General features: G+C 42.8%; 1 protein-coding gene across 2 annotated transcripts in view; it reads right to left on the bottom strand.

Moving 5' to 3' along the window:
* roraa (RAR-related orphan receptor A, paralog a) overlaps positions 1-21,281 on the bottom strand; it is a 160,987-nt gene that overhangs the window by 124,770 nt on the left and 14,936 nt on the right. The gene's annotated exons all lie outside the window — the stretch shown is intronic.

Here is a 21,281-nt window from a genome sequence, read left to right as displayed (position 1 = left end):
CCTTGCAGTGTCCTTTTTGTGACCTTGCAGTTGACCTCAGAGCACGGGCGGGGCAAGACAGCTTCCTAGTGAAGCATACCAAGGCACATCTGAATGACGAAAATGTACCAACAGTACCATTTTTGGGTACCATTGGCACGGACAATCGGGTATTTGCCAAGGCATGAATGTTGAATGTGTTGGTAGTGAAGTGGTTTAGTGGCTTAGAGAAAGTACATTTTAGTAGGGAAAACTTGGCTAATTAAACCAGATGTTCTATTGTGCAAGAGCAGAGTTCTAGCTCTGAAGCCAACAGAGCAGAAATGGATGTGTGAAATATCCAAAGAATGATAGAATTATCTTCATGTCATAATTCATACAGCTCTTTACGTCTGGAGATTTATCTCAGCAGTGGTCGGTTACACTTCCTCCATCATAAGCATATGAAGAGGGAAGAATTAGAGCAGTATTCATTAAAATCAAACAATTCTTCTCCTTCAGTCCTCCTTTTCCATGTACTAGCTCAACTACTTTACATGTACAGTAATCACCACTTCTTTCTCACCATGCAATTTCTTACTTTATTATCCCTTGTTTTGGTGTACATGTAAAGTAAGTGATGTGTACACTGACATGCAGATTTTCTGTGTGAGACGCTTATCTGTCCAGGGTCAATAGGTCACTCGGAGAACTTCACACAAGGTTTAGGTCTTTACAGGAGACAGCAAGAATACAGTACAATTGCCAGACAATGATGAGTTAGGATATTGTCAGGTATGACCTTTCAAGAATAACAATATGCTGACCACAAGCTGCTGTACCCAAGAAGTAAGAAATGTTACATGGAAACTATCTTTATATGTTTATTACAGTGTATATATGCCATTCTGTAACCAACCCACTTTATTCATTTGAATACCAAGTGCTAGATGTTGATGGTTGACTGATTCCTTGCCGGCTACTAATAAATCTGGTCAACCCTTCTCTGACAAGTTATGCAACACTTAACATGAGTTACATTAACTACTAATTAACTAATTATAATGTAATGCAGGGTAACAACACAGCAGTTCCTATGTAGCAGTTACAGTAGGTATTGCCATGTAGTCATGTGGAAGTTAATGTAACCTTGATGTAAAGTGCCCTTTGTTATAAACATTGTGCAGTAGGTGTAGGGAGTCAGTTGGCTGAGCGGTGAGGGAGTCGGGCTAGTAATCCGAAGGTTGCCAGTTCGATTCCCGGTCATGCAAACTGACGTTGTGTCCTTGGGCAAGGCACTTCACCCTACTTGCCTTGGGGGAATGTCCCTGTACTTACTGTAAGTCGCTCTGGATAAGAGCGTCTGCTAAATGACTAAATGTAAATGTAAATGTAGGTGTGAATGTGTTGTAGACTAGCAAGTGACTTGCAGCTCTCTGGTTTCAAATCCTGTTCTGCAGTGGTTTTTCCGAGACTGTGCAGAGGCTGTTGTCAGCACTGACGACAGCGCTACAGGCAATAGCAAGACACCTTTATTCTGCACATAGAGGCCTGGCACTCTCACACAGGGAGTGCTACTACCCCTTAAAAAAGGGACAGCTAGGGCCTTCAAGTCTGAAAGTACTCCTGTTCTCCAGCTCATCTTTTCTCTCTGCCTCGTGTGTGATTCCCACAGGCCCGTCATGCAAGCCTTCTATCAGAGCATCACAATCTGTGGTGCCTTTGCAACCTGCACTGCCTTCCTGATGGTTAGATACAGATACTATAAATATTAATATACTAATAAAACATACAGTGTGTAGAAGGGTATCCTTCTTTTATAAAAATGTCCAATGAGGCTTAATCATGGAAACATTCTCCCTGCTTACTGACTATTGGGTTCTAACAGAGAGTTGCTTGTTCAACATTAGAAAGCTGATTACTTCATTTTTTTTTACTTCTATATGCTCAAAGCCACAAGAGAGAGATAGTCCAAAAACCCTGTCTTCAAACAGGGAAGCACCTCAAACAAATGTTAGGGACTGTCCATGGAGTGGACCTAACAGAACTTCTGAACTGGCCAAAGATCAGGTGCTATAGCCTTAGATGGAAAAGCCATAGGAGAGAGGTACTGATCTCAAACAAGCCAAACCAAAGCAGATAATCTGTGGAGATCTAACAAAAAGACAGAGGTACTTTGAATAATTGTTTCTAATGACAGAAAATATTGTACCTAGTACAGTTTCTTGGTTTACACTGATACATGTAACTACCCTACACAAATTCAATGTACTTCAGACTTGATAAGACACTAGCCAGGAAGGCTTATCTAGTGAGTGGTGCGCTGTGGTAGCAGCTGCTGAAACACATCTGCTCTGCAGGAGTAACCGCATGCTTTAACAAGTAGGCAAACTGTCAGAGAGGATTAATGCCCTACCTTAAACCTGAGTTAATAATAAATGGGCTGTTTACTTGTTCAAGGGGGAGGCCATAGATAACTGCTCTCAAAACCCCTCCTCTAAGTGCCAAAAAGATAAATTCTGGTTAAGTGGGGACCTGCCTGCTTTGTGGCCTCCCGTTCCCCAATCATTACTAACAAAACAAGAGTTTTATTCCCATTTACTAATAGGAAAAGGTCAGAGTACATGCATTTACTGTAAACAGAGCAGTGGAAAGTCCTCTTTAATTGGCTGGCCCTCTATAGGTCCAGTGTTGGACAGGTCAGGTCATGTTCAAAAGAGGCCTCCTCACAGTTTTTACCATAAAACCTATGCTCAAATTAAATTACAACATGCAGACACAATTTTTAATTCTACTTGAATCTAGGCATCAATAACCAAACCATAGACCAGTAGACCACCAGAAACACCCTCTCTCGCTGGCTCTTCTCTCTCTCTCTCTCTCTCTCTCTCTCTCTCTCTCTCTCTCTCTCTCTCTCTCTCTCTCTCTCTCACTGTATAAATCCCAACAAAGGTTTGGGCAGAGAGCTGAGGGCGTCTTCAGAACAGGCGACATGCATCGCCGTCTCAGCTGCTGATGCAGGCAAGAAAATGTGGGAAAGAAACCCCCCTCAGAAGAAGTCAAAGAAACGTCTTCTTCTTCCCCTCTCCCCTGCTCTCCTAGAGGGCTGTATTAGCCCTCGGTGGGGATTTAGCTAATGAGCCTAGCTACTCTCCACTGGGGGCATCCCAAGACAGGCTTTCTCCTACAATTGGTTCCAAAGGGTTTAAGCGTGCTGGTCGCAGCATAGCTCCTATCTGTCCAGGAGATTAGAAGGTAATAAAATAGATGGAGGAGATGGTGGTAGAGGGATAAGACTTCACATTATTTGCTGTTAGAGTGATTCCTTGGCCTAAGCACTCTGACATGGCTCTATAGGCTGTCAATATTTGTTTTTATTTAAGACAGTGGGTTATGTTTAAGGGTCTTACTCCCTTTTTATTCATATTACTATAACCAGACAAGCACATTTGAAATGGTCTATGTATTTAATACATGCAATGCAATTGGATATAATTTCTCTAAAGCATCTATGTCTATTGTGATTTCTCGACAGTGTCTTTGTCTATGTTCAACACCCTCTATTCAAGCACCTATTCTTCTTGGAGAGAGGAGAGAGGTTCAGTTCCAGAAGGATATCTTCCATCCTCAGGTCCAAATATGCAAACAAAACCTGCTGTAATCCTGACTACGGTATGTGTAGGCATAGGATTCTGTCTGTTCTTGTTACACATACAACTGACAAAGAGCTTATCACAGAGGATTACCGCCTGGTTTTAAAGGTGTTTTTCCACATGAAACTGTACTCATGGCACAGCACCAAAGCACCGGGGTGTGGTACATAACAGTACTCTCTTCCTAATTCCCCTAATTAAAATACATAATTTCAACCTGACAAGGCAGACAGTATGCATGGTGAACACTCATCATTAGTTCAGGTTGGAGGATCACAGATCAAACATTTTGGGCCCTATTTTAACGATCTGAAACGCAAGTGGCGTATCAAAACGCAAAGCGCAAGTAACTTTGTGGGCTAAAATGGGTTGGTCCGAAGTAGCTACATTACTAATGGGTGTGGTTTGGGCGTAACGTGCAATAAACCAATCAGAGCGTCATCTCACATTCCCTTAAGAGCAGCGCTTGTTCCATGGCGGATTGCTATTATAACGGCGAATTTGCCAGGCGCACGCCAGCGGTTCACAGCCGAGGAGACCGACGTTCTAGTCAGGGCCGTAACAGATAGAGAAGTGACATTGTATGGGACAGGCAGAGCAGTTTTCTCATTGCACTAAATTGCCCGCTCATGCTGCTCATTCAAATTCTTATTCTTATTTTTATATATATTGTATGTTTTAATTGTTATATTTTTAACTTGTTTAGTTCTTAGAATTTGTTTAACAATTTGACTTTACTTAATTTAAGACCCATATATGTTTATTGTTTGCACCTTCCTGCCACAGTAAATTCCGTGTTTGTGTAACAGGCTACATGGCGAATAAACCGAATTCTGATTCTGATGGAGATGGGAGAAGAAACCAACCCAAATGAGCTTCGGTTAAACAGGCGTGGGAGGAAATTGCCACAATTGTTACAAATCAAGTTCACATACATAGAGATTTCTCATGAAAATCTTTTTATAATCATTGAAGAAATGTAACACGCCATAAATCAAAACAATGTAAGTTTCGCAGGAGGAAGTCCCTGGCCTCGCCAGCAGTGCGCACGGACCAAGCTTATTGCGCCCTTAAAATAGCATCTGAATATCGCGCCATTGACTTTAGACTACGTTTTTCCTGGTCAGTGGCGGAATTGTTTTTCTGAAAGTGCAAAATAGCACCAGGCATTGTTTGCGTCGGAACACACGTTTTTTCGCTGAACCGCCCCCGGGAGCGCAAAGTCATTCCCTAATTTACCGACGTGCGTCTGTGGAGGGAAAAGTCCGCTTTGCGTCGACGTCGAGTGCAAACTAGGAATGATACTTGAGTCGTTGACAAACGCTCCTAAGAAGCTCTTAGCGTTAAGAGCTTCTTAACGAATCTGGGAAACATTGCCAAAGTCAATTGCGCTGGGTGCAAGATAGGGCCCGTAAAGTGTATTTTTGTTTATGCATAACATCCACATAATACAGAAATGGATTAACTGTATGATTATTAGGTATAATTACTGGTGAACATCCACAGTATTTTGCAACATTCTAGCAGAAAGCTGTCCTTCAATAGCTACCATACAAGAGGTCCACGTCCTAAAATGAAGATGGATGTGACCGCACGACAAAGACGTTTGATTTGTTAACAACCGTCTTGTTTTCCTGACAACCATTCACAAAAACAACACTCTAGCACTGACTCACTAGTGAGAAGACTGATTTGGTCTGCTTCTGCTACTTCTACAGACTGCTCAGGTCTGTAGAAGTGCTTCATTTCAACAGTCAGACTACCAGACTAAACCCCCGGGACAGCCCACCACCCCGGGCTGGGACTGGGTTGAAGCACTTTCTCAAAAAATATCATCTTCTTTGTAAGGCCAGGAGGGGGCCGTCTTGCCAGATATTTTACGGCTCCCTGTGTTACTTTCTATCCAGGGGACGTTCTCTTACAATCCTGAGACTAGGAGCATGAATATCACCCTCTCAGTTCCTAATTCTCTGAGGTCTATCTAGGGTATAAATCATTAAGACAGATGCTCCTCTGAGACGTGAAGGTGCTAATATACATCTTGCAACAAAAAGCATTTGATTTCACTTATTCCAAGCCCTGTCTGAGGTAATATGCATAGCAACCTTATGTAAATGTAACCTCTTGTTGAAGGGGCCTCACTCACCTTCTATACACATGTACAGAGATTAACGTGATGATTGTTATCATGTTTTATTTAGAGATAATTCCGATACTTCAGACCAACTAAAAGGTGTTCTAATGTGCGTGATCCTGATAAGGCAGACAGTGTGATGATACAATTCTGCGCTGTATGGAGAAGCAGTTGGAGACAGCCATTGTTCTCCCACTAATCCTGGCTCAGCTTTGGAAGCAACCAGCACCGTAGCTTCAGATGCACCAGGAAAATCTGTTTCCTCCGCTTGGTGCCATTGTTTACTTTGTTTCACCCAAATATTATCAGCGGGCGGAAAAAGTAGGTCTGCGATTGAAATATGAGCCGTGTCTGAAGAAATGCATTGTGACTAGCCAATTAAGTTTCCTCCTCCTCCCTGTGGCAAGCTCTTGTCTGCTGCCAGGAGCTGACTGGTGGCAGTGATGTGACTCTCTGGTGTCGAAGAGCACATCAAAGAAGGGGGTCTGGGACAGGCCTGTTCTACCTTTGAACATGGAATGGGATTGGAGCGAGCTCTGTGCCAGCTCTCTGCAGGCTAGGCTCAGTCTGATCACAGACTAACCAGCCAGTGCTGCTACTGCGGCAGACACAGGCACAACCACCTCTACCGTCAAAGCCCTCTGTGGTACAGTATCCAACAGAGAGAGAGACAAAGAGAGGGAGAGAGAGAAGACCACTTACAGCAAAGCTTCCTGTAGAACTAAGACTGTATACGCAAAAGCCTCTGCTGCTATTGGCATGACTTGGTGATGCCAAACGATTTGATGTGAACGGAGAGGTCTCCTGAGTTCTGTCATTGTGGTAGGAGGAGATACATGCACATGTCATGTACGGCCTTATCCACTGGCACATTGTACATACACACCTACGAAGCTGACAATGGCCAGTGGGAACGAAAGAGTGTCTAAACCCAGCGAGCTCTGACCTGTTCTCAAAGCTCCTTTCAATTAAAACTCAAGCTTTTCCTTTCTTTTTTTTCTTTCCCCTCTTCCACTTCATTGGCACAAAATATTAATTACATTAATTATAGTTCACACTCTCCCAGTTAATTGTTCAGCAGTGGAGGATTTCAGAAGGCCTCAGCTGAAGTCTGCGAGATGAACACAGACAGGAAGGGTGTGGGGCAGGGGGAGAAGCGGGAGGAAGGGGAGGGGGCTCTAATGCCTCTCTACTGTCATTGGACTGTGAAGCCCAGATGGGACTCCCATCATGCACTGCTTGCTCTGTCGAGAGGTGACTCGTCCACCCCCTGGGTGTACTCCTCCTCCACCCCTCAACCATCCTATCCTCCTCTGTGTTTTCTCACTGCTTTAAATGTCCTTCTATCACTAAGACACATAATACTTTCTTTCATGAGCCAGCTTTACTGACAGAATGGTATCCACATCCACTAGATGAACTACGGATGACCTTATGACCATGAGTAAAACATATACATATATTGTTTAATATACAATGATCTTCATAACGATCGAGCAAATGAGTTTACGAAAACAATATGTGTGGGTGAGAATGTTTATTAGCACAGACTGTTATCTGGTTAAGCAGAGAGAGAAAAACATGAGCTGGCAATTTGCTTGCTACGTAATCTCTCAACCCCTACATCTGTGTAACAAATGCATTGTAGACTCCCCAGTTTACAATAAAAGGGCTATATTCTGTCTGTATCCCTCCAATTAAACAGATAATTATGCAAATGTAGCCTTTCCTGAGTCAGCGAGTGGGCAGTGGAAACTGAGAGTCCTAAAGGGTCTACTACCGCATTCACATAGGGCAGTCTATGATGGAACAGCACACACACACACACACACACAACACACACACTCCACCTTTAATTATCAGAAACAAGAACTAGACAAGAAGAATGTCAATGGCCACCAGGAGGAAATGAGGATCTTCATGCCGACTAGGCTCATGATTGCATTTAAATGTCACTAAACAGGTCTACCGCACATTCAGTATCACCTGAAGACGCATGCTTAAGAGTTCTTGTAAGTCAATACAGCAGGGTCTTGTTAGTCAAATATTCCTCCAAATCCAAGAATAATTTCAATTTGTCTCAATTGTAGCAGAGAGTCAAACCGCCAACACAACCATTTCTGATCCACTCAGTAAGACACAGTACTGACCACCAGGATTTACATTTACATTTAAATTTGAAACCAGAGAGCTGCAAGTCACTTGCTAGTCTACAACACATTCACACCTACATTTACATTTACATTTAGTCATTTAGCAGACGCTCTTATCCAGAGCGACTTACAGTAAGTACAGGGACATTCCCCCGAGGCAAGTAGGGTGAAGTGCCTTGCCCAAGGACACAACGTCAGTTTGCGTGACCGGGAATCGAACTGGCAACCTTCGGATTACTAGCCCGACTCCCTCACCGCTCAGCCAACTGACTCCTCTGATTGGATGACTGATTGCATTATATGATGTCTCATACAATGCTACTATCTTCTGGATAAGCCTCAAAGGGGCTGATGCCATACCTGGTGTTCCCCTCTCCAAGGGGGGGAAGAGCCAGCCAACGGCCCACCTTTCTCAACCTCCCTTACTCTAGAAACTCTGAATTATAAAGGATTTATCCCAAAACAGACATTTCATGGATTAACAAAGATCTCTCAAAGACAATACTGCTTGTGGACACTAGAAGAACTATTGGAATTTGTGTGACAATTTATGCTTTACCTTTAAATCCTGTGTTGATGTAATTTGATGTTTTAATGAAACTTCCTTTCCTGTTATGATAAGTCAGTCAATCTTGATATCAAAATGATTGTACCATACTAACAAAACTATTTCAGAACGTTGTATTGTTATATTTTGAAGTTTAAGCATTCCATGGACATTTGAAATATTGACTTCAATCTACCGACCACTTCACACCTATCTTATCTCAGGACAACGCCTGGTCAGGTAAACTGACCAATGAAAGTTCACCCTCAAAAAAAGGGATACCCCGCATTTCTTGGATTATAAAAACCCAAGATGAACAATCACACTTTGCTTTTTCGCAAGGATCCACCGGAAGTGTTCGCGACACATCTGACCTATCCTTCTCAATCAGCAACTCACTGGACCACTAGGAACTTGAACGAAAGATTCCTTTGCTCTAACCGTTTGACAACGATGAACGGAACCTTGACTCTTCTTCTTCAAACTGACAACAGTAACTGCGATATTGCTACATTTCTTACTTGTGAACATTGGCATATTGTGATTTAATTTGTTACGTTTGATTTTAGTTTGCAAATGATTTAACCTAACTTTCGTTAGGATTAGTTAACATACTCTCCCATTGTTCTCCAGAAGCCTATCTCTCTCTCTCTCTCCCCCCTCCCCACGCGCTCTCAACCTACCATCTTGTACCAACCCTCATCATAGTTTAGGACCTACTGTATACAGTTCAACTCAACTCACTTTCAACTAACCTATAACTTCTCTGGTATTTGTTCATTATAATTACATTTCCTTAAATAAATCATTGTTTATAATACTCGCGTTATCCCTCACGTTATCTGATCTGCTCTACTTTCATAGAATTCACTACTTAAGATTAGACTGATTATTACGAAGGCTATTATTCAATATTATTCAATAAGGTTTCCTCTGTCCCTTTAACAAATAAGAGGTGGTGCCCCCAAGAACTACATACTTTATTATAAATTAAGTATTGCTAATCTTAAACGAGAAAACCCCGCTACACAATCATTTCACAGTTTACAATGGAACATTAAAACACTTACCTACCTACACCTACCGAAATACTATTCTCAGTGGTACATCATGACTAAACTACTACTGTTCATCAGGCCAAAATAGCAGTCTTGTGTGATGACTGTGACAACTTAAGAAAAGGCCTGCCAGAGTCAAGAGATTCGAGACAAATTCTAAACTATTCAATATGCAAACCACTACAAAATGCTAATAGAAGAGACAAAGCAATCTGCTGACAGGATTCCAATATGAGGGTTGTTAGGAGTCAGACAGAGAGAGAGAGGGAGCTGGATGCTTGAGTGCCCTAATCCCACCTGCCTGCCTTGTGCACTAAGGGGAAGAAGGGGAAACAGGCCCTCAGGAAGCTCAATATCTGCATCTGCTTGACCAAATCTCGGCCTTACACATACAGCAAGCCTCAATGGCGGACAGGCAGGCAAGGTAAGAAGGCAGGCAAGTATGCAGACTGGCAGGCATGCAGGCAGGCTTGCAAGAGCTGCTGGAGCTGGAAGACAAGAGCAGAGCAGACCTCTCCTTGCAGACTTCACACAAGGCAGTAGATCCACTGAAACATTCATAAGGGCGGGCAGCGTGGCGGCATGGAGACAAGCCCCAGCCTCTGATCGACAGGCGAGACCCCCGACTGGGATGGACCCCCAGCTGCTCTTTAAAGAGGGTGTCTGTGACGAGTCCCCTCACCCTGGCCATCAGCCACGGGCTCTGGGGGTCCTAGGCTCTCTGGCTGGGCTGCCCATGGGAGGGCCAGGCCAGTCATGCTGTGGAGCTCCTACAACTCAGTTGTAGGAGCTCCACAGCATGACTGGTAAGGCAGGGGTGATGTGGAGGTGAAGCCAAGGGTCTCCTTTGACACACAGTTTATTTCTCAGTGACTAACAGAGGGCTGCTTGTGCCTGCGGAAAAGTAATCACAGAGCTGACGTGTTTGGATTGGATGGTGGCTGGGCCTGCCCGCTATGGAAGCAACTAACAGGACTATTACTAACACAGGAAACATTCACGGATTAAAAGAGCAGGATGTTATCATAATAGGGCTAGGTGTCTATGATGTGTACTATGTTTGCACAGTTTAACTCACTGTAAACTTGGAAAGTGACATTAATCCATAGTGAATTCATGCACATCTCAGAACCTCAGCAGTCCTGTTTCCCACTGCTATGAGGATAGCAACTAAGGCAGCTCATTTACCCGTTCTTGTTGATTCTAATCAGCACCATTTACCTGCAAATTGTGAATAGAGGTGCCAGACATGTGCCATTACAACATGAGTCACAGGGGAGACTGACTGCTGAAATCTCCACCTTGTCTCCAGCACACTTCCTGTGTCTCACTATTTCTGCACTATATCTGTTTCCTTTCCTCAGCATAACCACCATCATCCTATTACAAGGAAAGACCCTGAAAAACAGCAGCGCTCAAAATCAAGACATGCCCGATCTCAGACACAGCTCAGAAAACACAACTCAGGAAAAGTAGAAAAGAAACAGGCCCAATCGGAGCCTTTTCATGGACGAGTGAAACGTAGATAGTTGTGTTTCAGTATACCTCTCTGCACTCAGAAAATAGTCAAAATGCAAGAATAGTGAAAAGCTGCTCTCATTCACAAGAACAAAAGTTGTGTGCAAAATTGAGATTTGTTTTGTGAAGTGTGGGTGAAGGTGTGAGTTTTGCACAGTTGGGTGTCAGTTGCTAGTCCTTCCATAACCCCTGTCGGACTGCCTGGCCTAGTGTTCATCCAGCCCCTCCGCACACTGGACTGTGGAAGAGAGGGGACGAGACAAGGCAATAGTCTCTCCCACACATGTACCTTTGAACCACAGCTCTCCTTCATGATCACAGCATTGCAGAAACAGAGCAAGGCCCCATTACTGTGAGTGGCAACTACACTTCCACAGGCAATCTAAGACACCAATTACACAGAATTTTAAAGTGTCTAATTGAGGCCCTTCAGTCTGAATATGTTAGTGCCACTTTTGATTCCAAAATGAAGACAACATGTTCAGCTATAGCACGCTGCTACTCTTCAAGGGATGTGTGGTGTTTAATGGCAGGCTCTGGTGCTCAGGCTCTGGCTGAGTTCTCATTTCAAACCACCACCCCCTGGAGGGATAATCCTTATTTTGTTGCAGTGGCTTATTACAATGCTAGTGGTAAACTTTGCATTTAACCACAGGCCCTGCTTGATGCGAGAAAAACCCTCTGGAGTAAGTGTCAAGTCTGCCATATATCAAGAAACCGCATTTAATTTGTGGAGGAAACTTAAAACCCATCCCTTCAATGAAGCACTAGGAATCATGTACAGTTAACTGTTTATCTGTTAAACTTGTAAGTGCAAAATTGCATCACTTCCAAGTAATAACTTAATGGATGACAAAATATTTTTATATATACAAAAATAAAAAATTACATGACAGGTTATTTAAACAGAGACGACTCTCATTCTGGAAAATGAAATCAAAAGCCTCTCAAATTACAGTACTGATGAACTTAGTGTGCCTTGAATTTGACTCTCAGTGAAGTGCAGCGTCCAGGCTGTTTTGCTCTTATCTAGTATGGGTCACACTGAGACTTCCACTACTCCAAATCCCAAAACAGACACCAGACTCTCATTAGGCACCCCATGTTGGAAAGCATGAATTATGCAGCACACTCAGAACACTGGCCAGCGTCTGTACATTCACCAGTGTGTTTGATCTCGTCAAGTTTAGCTCAGATTTCTGCATTTATTCTGCAGCGTTTAACTAAGCTAGTTCCCCCGAATGCACACAAGGGTGTCACAGGCAGTCACTACCATTTGATGGGTATAAATATGGGAGCATTTGAAGACTAACCCAAAAGACTAGTGAGGCTATATAACTTGCATCGAGTAGATCAGCTAATGAGAAGCCAGCCCTGGTCTTTGGCATCATAAACATTTTACCAAATGTATTCCAAAGCCCCCTGGAAAAGCATCTTGAGATTTCTTCTCCTTCTGTATTGCACTTCATCTCATTACTAGAAGTAGTGAAAAACATTCTAGACTTACTTTGAAGAACTTTGAGCTGTGCTAAACCAAAAGTCAAAGAGGTGAAAATGGGTGCATTACTATTTCGCTAGGCAGTTAAAGAGTACGCCCAACGAATATCGCACAGGTGTTGCAAATTTGTGTTGTCAGGGGGATACAACAAAGTGACAACACTGAGTGAAGTGAATGAAAGATGACAACCTAAAACTAAAAACTAAAAATGTTTGATACTTGCTGCTTTGTGGTGTGCTTGTCAGTGTGACACTGTCTGAGAAGAAACCCGAGCCCAATCTTTAACAGTGGTGACAGCCATGCATCAACACTTCCTTCCTATCACTCAGAAAAACACTCTGGATGTTTGGAAATGCATTCGGTCTGTGGTCCACCTGACATGCCTACTTAATAATCTGTTCTCATGTGAGTAGAAATCTAAACAAAAAGACAGCAGAGCTGTGGAGTGAGAAAGCAGAGGCCAACTCTGATGGGCAGAGGTGGGAACTTCAATATTATGGTCTCCTCCTTTCAGACACGATTCATAGAGAACTTTGTGGTTGGCCCTCCAATTGGCTACAAAATTCGTTGGATCCTTTTATATATATATATATATTAAGAAGAGAATAATATGTTTCACTTAGCAACCAATATCCAATCATGTATGAATCCCAGTGATTAACAAAGGGAAATGGACTTCAGAGTCGTCTGGGACAATAATCAGAGGGGAACAGCGCTTAATGCCAAGCCATCATGTTACAAATGAATTGATTTGAAAAGAAATGGGAAATTGGGGGGGGGAAATATACACATTTCAAGCTTAGCTTTATTGAAGGTCAGAGTAGCCTACTTGCAGTGTGGCCAATCTTCCCCTTAAGTCATTTTGCTTTAATTTCCACATCTGATACCACAAAAAAGTGGTCCCTGTAAGAAGGATAAGCTTAGCATTGGCCAGAGCTAAAAATAATAAGTCTTAGATGTTAAGAGACCAGGGTTTGTTCTCCCAAGTCATTAGCTGAGATAGCCGTTACTGACTTCTATTCCCTTAGAGAAGGTCTGGAGGAATGGAACACCGGTTGTTCTTGCCTTCAAAGTCATTGAAAGTGTGTGGCTTCCTCACCATTTAAGCACTTTTCAAGGTACATTTTGAAACAGACAACCAATTCCACAGTACTGTGAGTAGGCAAGTCAATACTGTGAATGGATTGTGATAATGTTATTAAAAACACTCAGGTTGTGGTTGATAGGATCGCAGCATTCAGTCATACATTTCAATCAAAAAAATAATATCTAAGAAGACTCAAGATGCACAAGCGTTATACAGATCAGAAAATCACAGCCCACTGGAGAGATCACCATTCTCTCTGCGAAAGCAACACTGAGGAAGATACTGCAAGTTGTAGTATCGAGAATCCACAGAGGAAGTTAAATAGTAAACAAGAATAATTAATATTTGTTGCTAGAGGATAATCCAAAAGGATTAAGCGGCGAAAAACTTTGATTCCGAAGAACAGCAGTAGCAATAAGAACCACAATGTGTCTAATTTGATATTTTGGAAGGTTTCTCCTTAATTCACAACGTATTGCTCAGTGACAGCACACTTGACATACAGCCACTCAGTTTGCCCAGTTGACGGCAATGAAGTTAAAAAGTTATCGGCTATAAAAGTGATGTATGTGACAATGGCATTTCATCAAGTGATGTACGGTTGTACCATCTTCCAGATCTTCTGTGTTAGCCAGGGACCCAGAGGAGCCTCGGTATCTCTATGATAAACTCATCTGGCATGATTTATTAACTAGTAAATCACACACTGCTCTCACTCCACAACACACACACACACTTTTCCCCACAACAGAGTAGCAGCTCCATAGGGACAGGCAAAGTCATTAGCACCTTAAAACTTTTTTCCTGCTTTTACAACAAGGTATTAATTTAAAACTTTGTCCCAAAACAAAGGATCCTATCAAAAACTTTCCTTGCCATTTTCAGTACTCTTATATCGGATATCTTACTGCATCAATGCAGAAGGTCAGGTATTATACTTCACTGCAAATCCTTTGTTTGTTTATTTGTGTGTAATCAATCTTTTTTTTCAGGGTCTTGATGAGTCCTATTATCAGTTTGATGGTAGCTAAACTCCTTTGCTGGTCTAAAGTGACCTTGCAGAGGTTGGACTACAGAGTAAAGCAGCTGTCTTATCACATTGGCCCTGTCCTGGTCTCTAGCGGTCCACAGAGTGCACTGCTGGCAGTGGACGGCACAAAGAATGCTGGCATCATTTCATTCTTTGAACCTCCATCTGCCACGACTCTGACCAAGGGGCTACTTCTTATTTTAGACCGTCTATTCACATCCTCGTGTCCGTGTCCGCCCACCCCGTCCCATTTAACCATCCCTCCCTCCAGTCCACTCTTCAAATGCAAACTTTGTTTCCCAAGGCAGAGATGCGCTGCACTCTACAAAGTAGACTAGAGGCAGCGGTGTCCTTTCTCAAACTTTGCCAGGTGAAGGATGGCCGACTTGCTCTGCTCTAATGGACAGAAGCCTAGCTTTTGTTCTGGAGCACTCTCACACAGCAATTTTGAGGAAATCCCTGGCAGCGAGTCAGAGAGAAACATTCAATCACGCAGATCACTTTACAATGTGCCACAAGGTGAAATATTTCAAATGTGTAAGCGTTAATAGAACAGTCTTCCAACTCTAATATCTTATATGACATGACTGTCCATAGTAGGCCTGGAGATTCTACCAGCTACAATTGGGAATTACAATGTATACATTAGCATGTACTGTAGGTTCTGAATAAATAAATAAGTTTGACTATGTTTATGCAGATATATAAGGAAACTCAAATCTCAAATTTTAACATTATATGTTCTGTGGTAGAGTAGATATATTTGACGTATCAATTGCAGTATCAATTACAGTGCATAACCGTTTCATGTTGCTTCATAATTCAATTTCCTATTTCAATTCAGTTTATTTCTTTATTGAAATGCACTGTTGTATGAATGCAGATACAACATAGCAGTCAGGAGTCTAAAACCGCACCCTCGCCACACACACACGCACACAAACAACACACACAGTCCCTGCATTTTTTTTGTAAAAAAAAGGCATCACATTTTCATTCTACTTCAGCTGCTAGACAGGCCAGACTCCAGACCACAACATGTTGTAATGATGGATGGCTTTCATGTTAAAGATATCTGTGCAACCCCCAAAGAAATACATTCTAAGTGACATCTATGTAGTACCAAGGGGAAACGGGCCATCTTAATTGAGTGCATATGGAGCCTGGGTGAGATCTGGCTCACAGATGATGGCTCCGAAGCGCTTGTGTAATTTTACACCAGATAAAAAGAGTGTGATATGCATATCCAAACATTTAGGCCACAACAAAGGCTTTTTATTTAACTTCATGAGGTTTTGCATTTGGAAATATTGTGTTTTTATTCACAGCCTGCTTTTGATCTTCCAATGATTCTTTCAAGTAATAAAGTGTAAAAGCAGCTAATTCAATCTACCTCTCTTAGTGCAAAAAAACAACACTAGAAACAGTTCCTGTGAGTTTGCAAAGGGGGCAGAATATGTGATGACAAGCTGACAGCATTTGGAGGCTGTGCTTCAACAATGTGGCTTTTTTACAGTCTTGTTGGCGGGGTATGCTAAGTGTAGATTCAGAGCCAAATCAAGCAGTGAAAGTTTGCCAAAGAAATGTCTGGCAGACAACATGTTTCTCTCCTGCTGGATGAATCTCCACGGTAGGAAGATACACCTAAGGCCATTGCTGTACCAGAACAGTTGACTTTGACTTTTTGGTGGTTGTACTCTCACAGGTGGGACTTGAATGAACTGTAATCATTATATGATTAAGGGATCTATGAAGGCTGTTCCTAATATCTTATGACCTATAGGCTGTTACGTATTCATCAGATCAATATACTGTACAATGATTTTCCTCTTGAGTACCGAGATGAAAGAGCAGCTTCTGTAAATACTTAATATCATTTTGAAGAATGTTAGCTTCAAAATGCATTTCCTGCAATGATAATTAACAAAATATGACAATATCATTAACAAAAGTCACCAAGTTGATGCCAAATTGCATTTTACACCAATCAATATTGAGGAGTAAACCATCTGTGAGCTGTTTGGGGGGGAAAAGCGTCACACTTGCCCTCCTCATCTTGAACAATACTTGTTTTCCCACTGTCCCCTGGCTACACTGTGCTGATATACTGTTAGCCCTTTCTAGCTGTTCAAGAAGACAGAAACGCATAGCTTCTGAATTGTTCTGTACATTGAGATTACTCGCTAGAGTGTGCATTGTAACCCCAGGAGGTTGTTTGAAATTTAAAGAAGTGTAGATTAATAAATCATAATCCCCAACCCAGAATTTCTCAGTCACCTTTTTTGTTGTGCGTAACACCTCTATTCTCCATGGACTGGGAACAGTGAGACGCATAAGATCCGTGCTGTCTCGGCGGGCTCGGCATCTCCATGCAAAGCCTCCCAGATTCTGTCCTATAAAAGCGGGTTGTGAGACCTAGCCGCAGAGCGTAGGTAGTCCCTTGCCATACATGCTTAGCAGCCTCTGGGACTAGCGCTCCAGGTGCTCATTGACTTGCATGAATGCTGAGTTTAGTCATGTTAACAATTGCAAAAGACTGATCAGCTACTATTGATTTGTGGCAGTTGATGCTCTTGTTTCTCATCCAATAGGAAGATTACCACACAATTGATTGCAAGGAAAGTCCACATGTAAAAACATAAACGAGAAGTACATTTACATTTTACATTTATTCATTTAGCAGACGCTTTTATCCAAAGCGACTTCCAAGAGAGAGCTTTACAAAGTGCATAGGTCACTGATCATAACAACAAGATAGCCAAAAAACATCGCGAGTAGCCAAAACATGAAGCACACATTGTGAACAACCAAAGTAAGTGCCAAAGGGAAGAACCATAAGAGCATGTAGTTAAACAAGTCACAACCAAACAACATGAACAGCTATAAGTGCAAGTGTACCTGTGGAAAAAAAGCAAGCAACAGTAATAAAACAATATATCACAGCGAGAACCAAAAAATTTAAATCAGTTACCACTAACCACAAGAGCAACAAGTCTCTAAGCAAGAGTCATTGTGATCCTTGAGGAAACTAACATCGGGTCAAGCGAACCGTTCCTAAGTACCGTTGTACTCCCGGAACAAGTGCGTCTTGAGCCTTTTCTTGAAGGTGGAGAGACAGTCAGTGTCTCTGATGGAGGTGGGGAGTTGATTCCACCACTGGGGGGCCAGACAGGAGAAGAGCTTGTGTTGGGACCGGGCGGTCTTGAGCGGTGGGACCACCAGGCGGTTGTCTGAAGAAGACCGTAGGTGGCGGGTGGGGGTGTAAGGCTGCAGGAGAGACTTGATGTAGACGGGTGCAGTCCCGTTCACTGCTCGGAAGGTCAATACCAGGGTCTTGAATCTGATACGGGCCATGATAGGTAGCCAGTGGAGAGAGATGAGGAGCGGGGTAACATGGGAGCGTCTGGGTAGATTGTAGACCAGGCGGGCCGCCGCGTTCTGAATCCTCTGAAGAGGGCGGGTTGCACATGCTGGGAGACCAGCGAGCAGAGAGTTGCAATAGTCCAACTTGGAGAGGACGAGTGCTTGGACTAGCAGCTGGGTGGAGTGCTCAGACAGGTATCTCCTGATCTTCCGGATGTTGTAGAGGGTGAATCTACACGACCGGGAGACCGCAGCAATGTGGGCCGTGAGGGAGAGCTCGTCGTCCATGGTAACCCCAAGGTTCCTGGCAGAGGATGAAGGGGTCACCGTCGCAGATCCCAGGGTGATTGAGAGATCGTGGGAGATGGAGGGTTTAGCCGGGATGGTGAGAAGTTCTGTTTTGGCGAGGTTCAGCTGGAGGTGGTGCTCGGTCATCCAGGCGGAGATGTCTGTGAGGCAGGCCTCAATCCTAGCTGAGATCCCCGGATCGGTCGGGGGGAACGACAGGTACAGCTGCGTGTCGTCAGCGTAGCAGTGGTAGGAGAAGCCATGGGAGGTGATGATTGGTCCAAGTGAGGTGGTGTACAGAGAGAAGAGGAGGGGTCCAAGGACGGAGCCCTGTGGGACACCAGTGGAGAGCTGGCGAGGGCCCGACAGTTTGCCTCCCCAGGAAACCTGGTAGGATCTTCCCGACAGGTAGGATGAGATCCACTGGAGTGCAGTGCCAGTGATGCCCATCTCAGAAAGTCTGGCGAGCAGGATCTGGTGGTTAACCGTATCAAACGCTGCAGAAAGGTCCAGCAGAATGATAACGGATGACCTGGAAGCCGCTCTGGCAGACTGGAGGGCAGTGGTGACTGAAAGGAGGGCAGTCTCTGTGGAGTGGCCAGTCTTGAAGCCCGATTGGTTGGGGTCAAGCAGGTTGTTCTGAAGTAGATACGGTAGCAATCTTCGTTGGTCCCAACTCAAGTAGGAAGGATACTTCCTATGAAGGTGAGATTCAGATTTGATACAGCAGATATAGGAGATTCTTTACATCAGCATTCATTGGTATATTAAAGGTAAAGTTCCACAATGTGGTGAGTGAGCAGGTCTGAAAGTATGTGATCAGGGCTCTGAGACTGTAGACAGTTTTCACCCATGAGTGCTGCAGAGTAACCCTGATACTGTACAGTAGGTGCCCAGAACAAGATGCCGTCTGATTTCAAGGACACAAAGGATCCCAAGGTACTTGTTGAAGAGGAGGAATATTATTAACCCTGGTGGCTTGGCCTCCCATTCCTTCGTACTTCAGAGGCATAACCATCAAACTATTACATTAGAACATTTCTTTGAATTTGAAAGCTAATTTGACTTGGGGAAATTGTTCCGAATAAGGTCAAAACAATGGCACAACAATGGCGGAAATGGGGCATTTTAAAAATATCTAGACAGGGAGAAAAGTTTGGCAACACAAACTGTACTTTTTTTCTAGGGCAGTGTACACCAGCATGACGAGACACTTGTAAAAAAGGAACAAGCACACTTAACTCTTGAAAAAAGCTAAATGAGAGATGATATTGAGATTCACAACTTCTTCAACGTCTTTATAATTAAGCTTAAAAGTAGCATTGTATGGTCAGCTTTGAAAAATACAATAAAATGTTTGTGAATGTTACTGTTTTTCTTCTGCCTTACCCAAAGCTCTCTTGAGTGAAAAATACATAAAAACAGGTGACATACTGTACAGTATACAACGATTCATACGTTTAGCAATACAAGTTGATTTAAACTGAAAAATACTTTAAAATCAGATCTGCAATAGTAATTGACTTCGGTAATCCTTTTTTTACAACAGCTACAAAATCCCCCCAAATGTCTTTGGGACATACATTTTATCTCACCGAAGTCTTTTACCCCCTAGACCCCATAGATTAAACTCTGCTACTGTTAGTGGATATAGTGATTGCGATAGAGTGAACCTGCACAAACTCTGTCAGAGTAGTGTGTCTTTCCACTTGTCTTTGCAGTATAGGACATGGCAGTATGACAATATTCTGTCTGCCATCCTCAGTGACACAAGACTCAGGAGCTCCACTATAATTAACCCTGGCTGGTCTCCAGCCCAGGTAGAACAGGCGAGAGGGGCCAGGGACTGCCAGCGTGTCTGGCAGACGCCATCAATTCCCAGAGCTTGGAGTTGAACCTGTACGGGAGACACGTTGACACTCTCTACCACATGCCAACACAGTGGACTCAGCAGAGCACTCCAGCCAACAAACCCATCTGTGGAACTCATTATTAGATCATCACTAAATGACTCAAGCAGGTCCCTCTATTCTCTCTGCCTATACAGAAATCGGTTACGTTTAATGTAGCTTAAACACAGCATCCTCGTCCGATAAGTACACTGACTCACGTATAGTATCAACTTCATACTGAGAAAGGTGGCATAGGTCAGGTTCCCTGTCATTGGCAGATCATGCTGTTTGGCAGATCATGCTGTTAAAAGTATCAACATAATGTAACTTAATCCAAAAACACTGCCTTTAATAAATGTGCCTCAGAGTTTCTTTAAAGAGTTCTGACATTGTAGATATCATCTTAGTTGTCCAGGGATAAAGGGAATCCATAAGCCCCTCATTGTCTACAGTTTGACCAGGTGCTTGGCACATAAAACCCACACACCTTCTGCCAAAAACTGCTGGCTCGCACACAAGTCTGCATATATTTTCTTTCCCAGCTCTGAAAAATGATTTGAGTATAGATGGTCAGACGACATGCAGAGATTATTTTATTTTTATCTGATACAAAAGTTTGGTGGAATCTTAAAAGATAATGGATACAATTTATCCTTCCATATTCCTGCTCCTGGCAAAACTAAAACCACTTGTTTTATACACATTGTATTTTCCTCAGGTACACATTTGACTACACGTCAATTAACATAAATATTATGATTTAACACTGAACCTTTTTTATGAAAAGACAGTATTACAGTATATTTTGTATTTAAAAAGCAAGTGTCACATGAAAAATGTAACTGCAAATGAAACACTGAGGATATAACCCTTTTTTATAATTGTTGTTGTATAAATTGTTGACAGATTCATTGCTCTTTCTGCCTAAGGAAACTTTGCACCAGCACAATTACCCAGCCTAACTCTCCCTCTTCAGTGTTGCTTCCAAGTGATTCATGAAGTTCTTACGTACAACTAAATGAAACAAGTAGATACTCCATATCCTATATTACAACCCTTGCTAATGTATGTTTTCTGCTTCCATCTCTGTCATTAGCACTAC

Source organism: Osmerus mordax, chromosome 4 (genome assembly GCF_038355195.1).
Source record: "Osmerus mordax isolate fOsmMor3 chromosome 4, fOsmMor3.pri, whole genome shotgun sequence".
In the NCBI taxonomy this organism is placed as follows: Eukaryota; Metazoa; Chordata; class Actinopteri; order Osmeriformes; family Osmeridae; genus Osmerus; species Osmerus mordax.
This window is presented reverse-complemented; position numbering and strand designations above follow the sequence as displayed.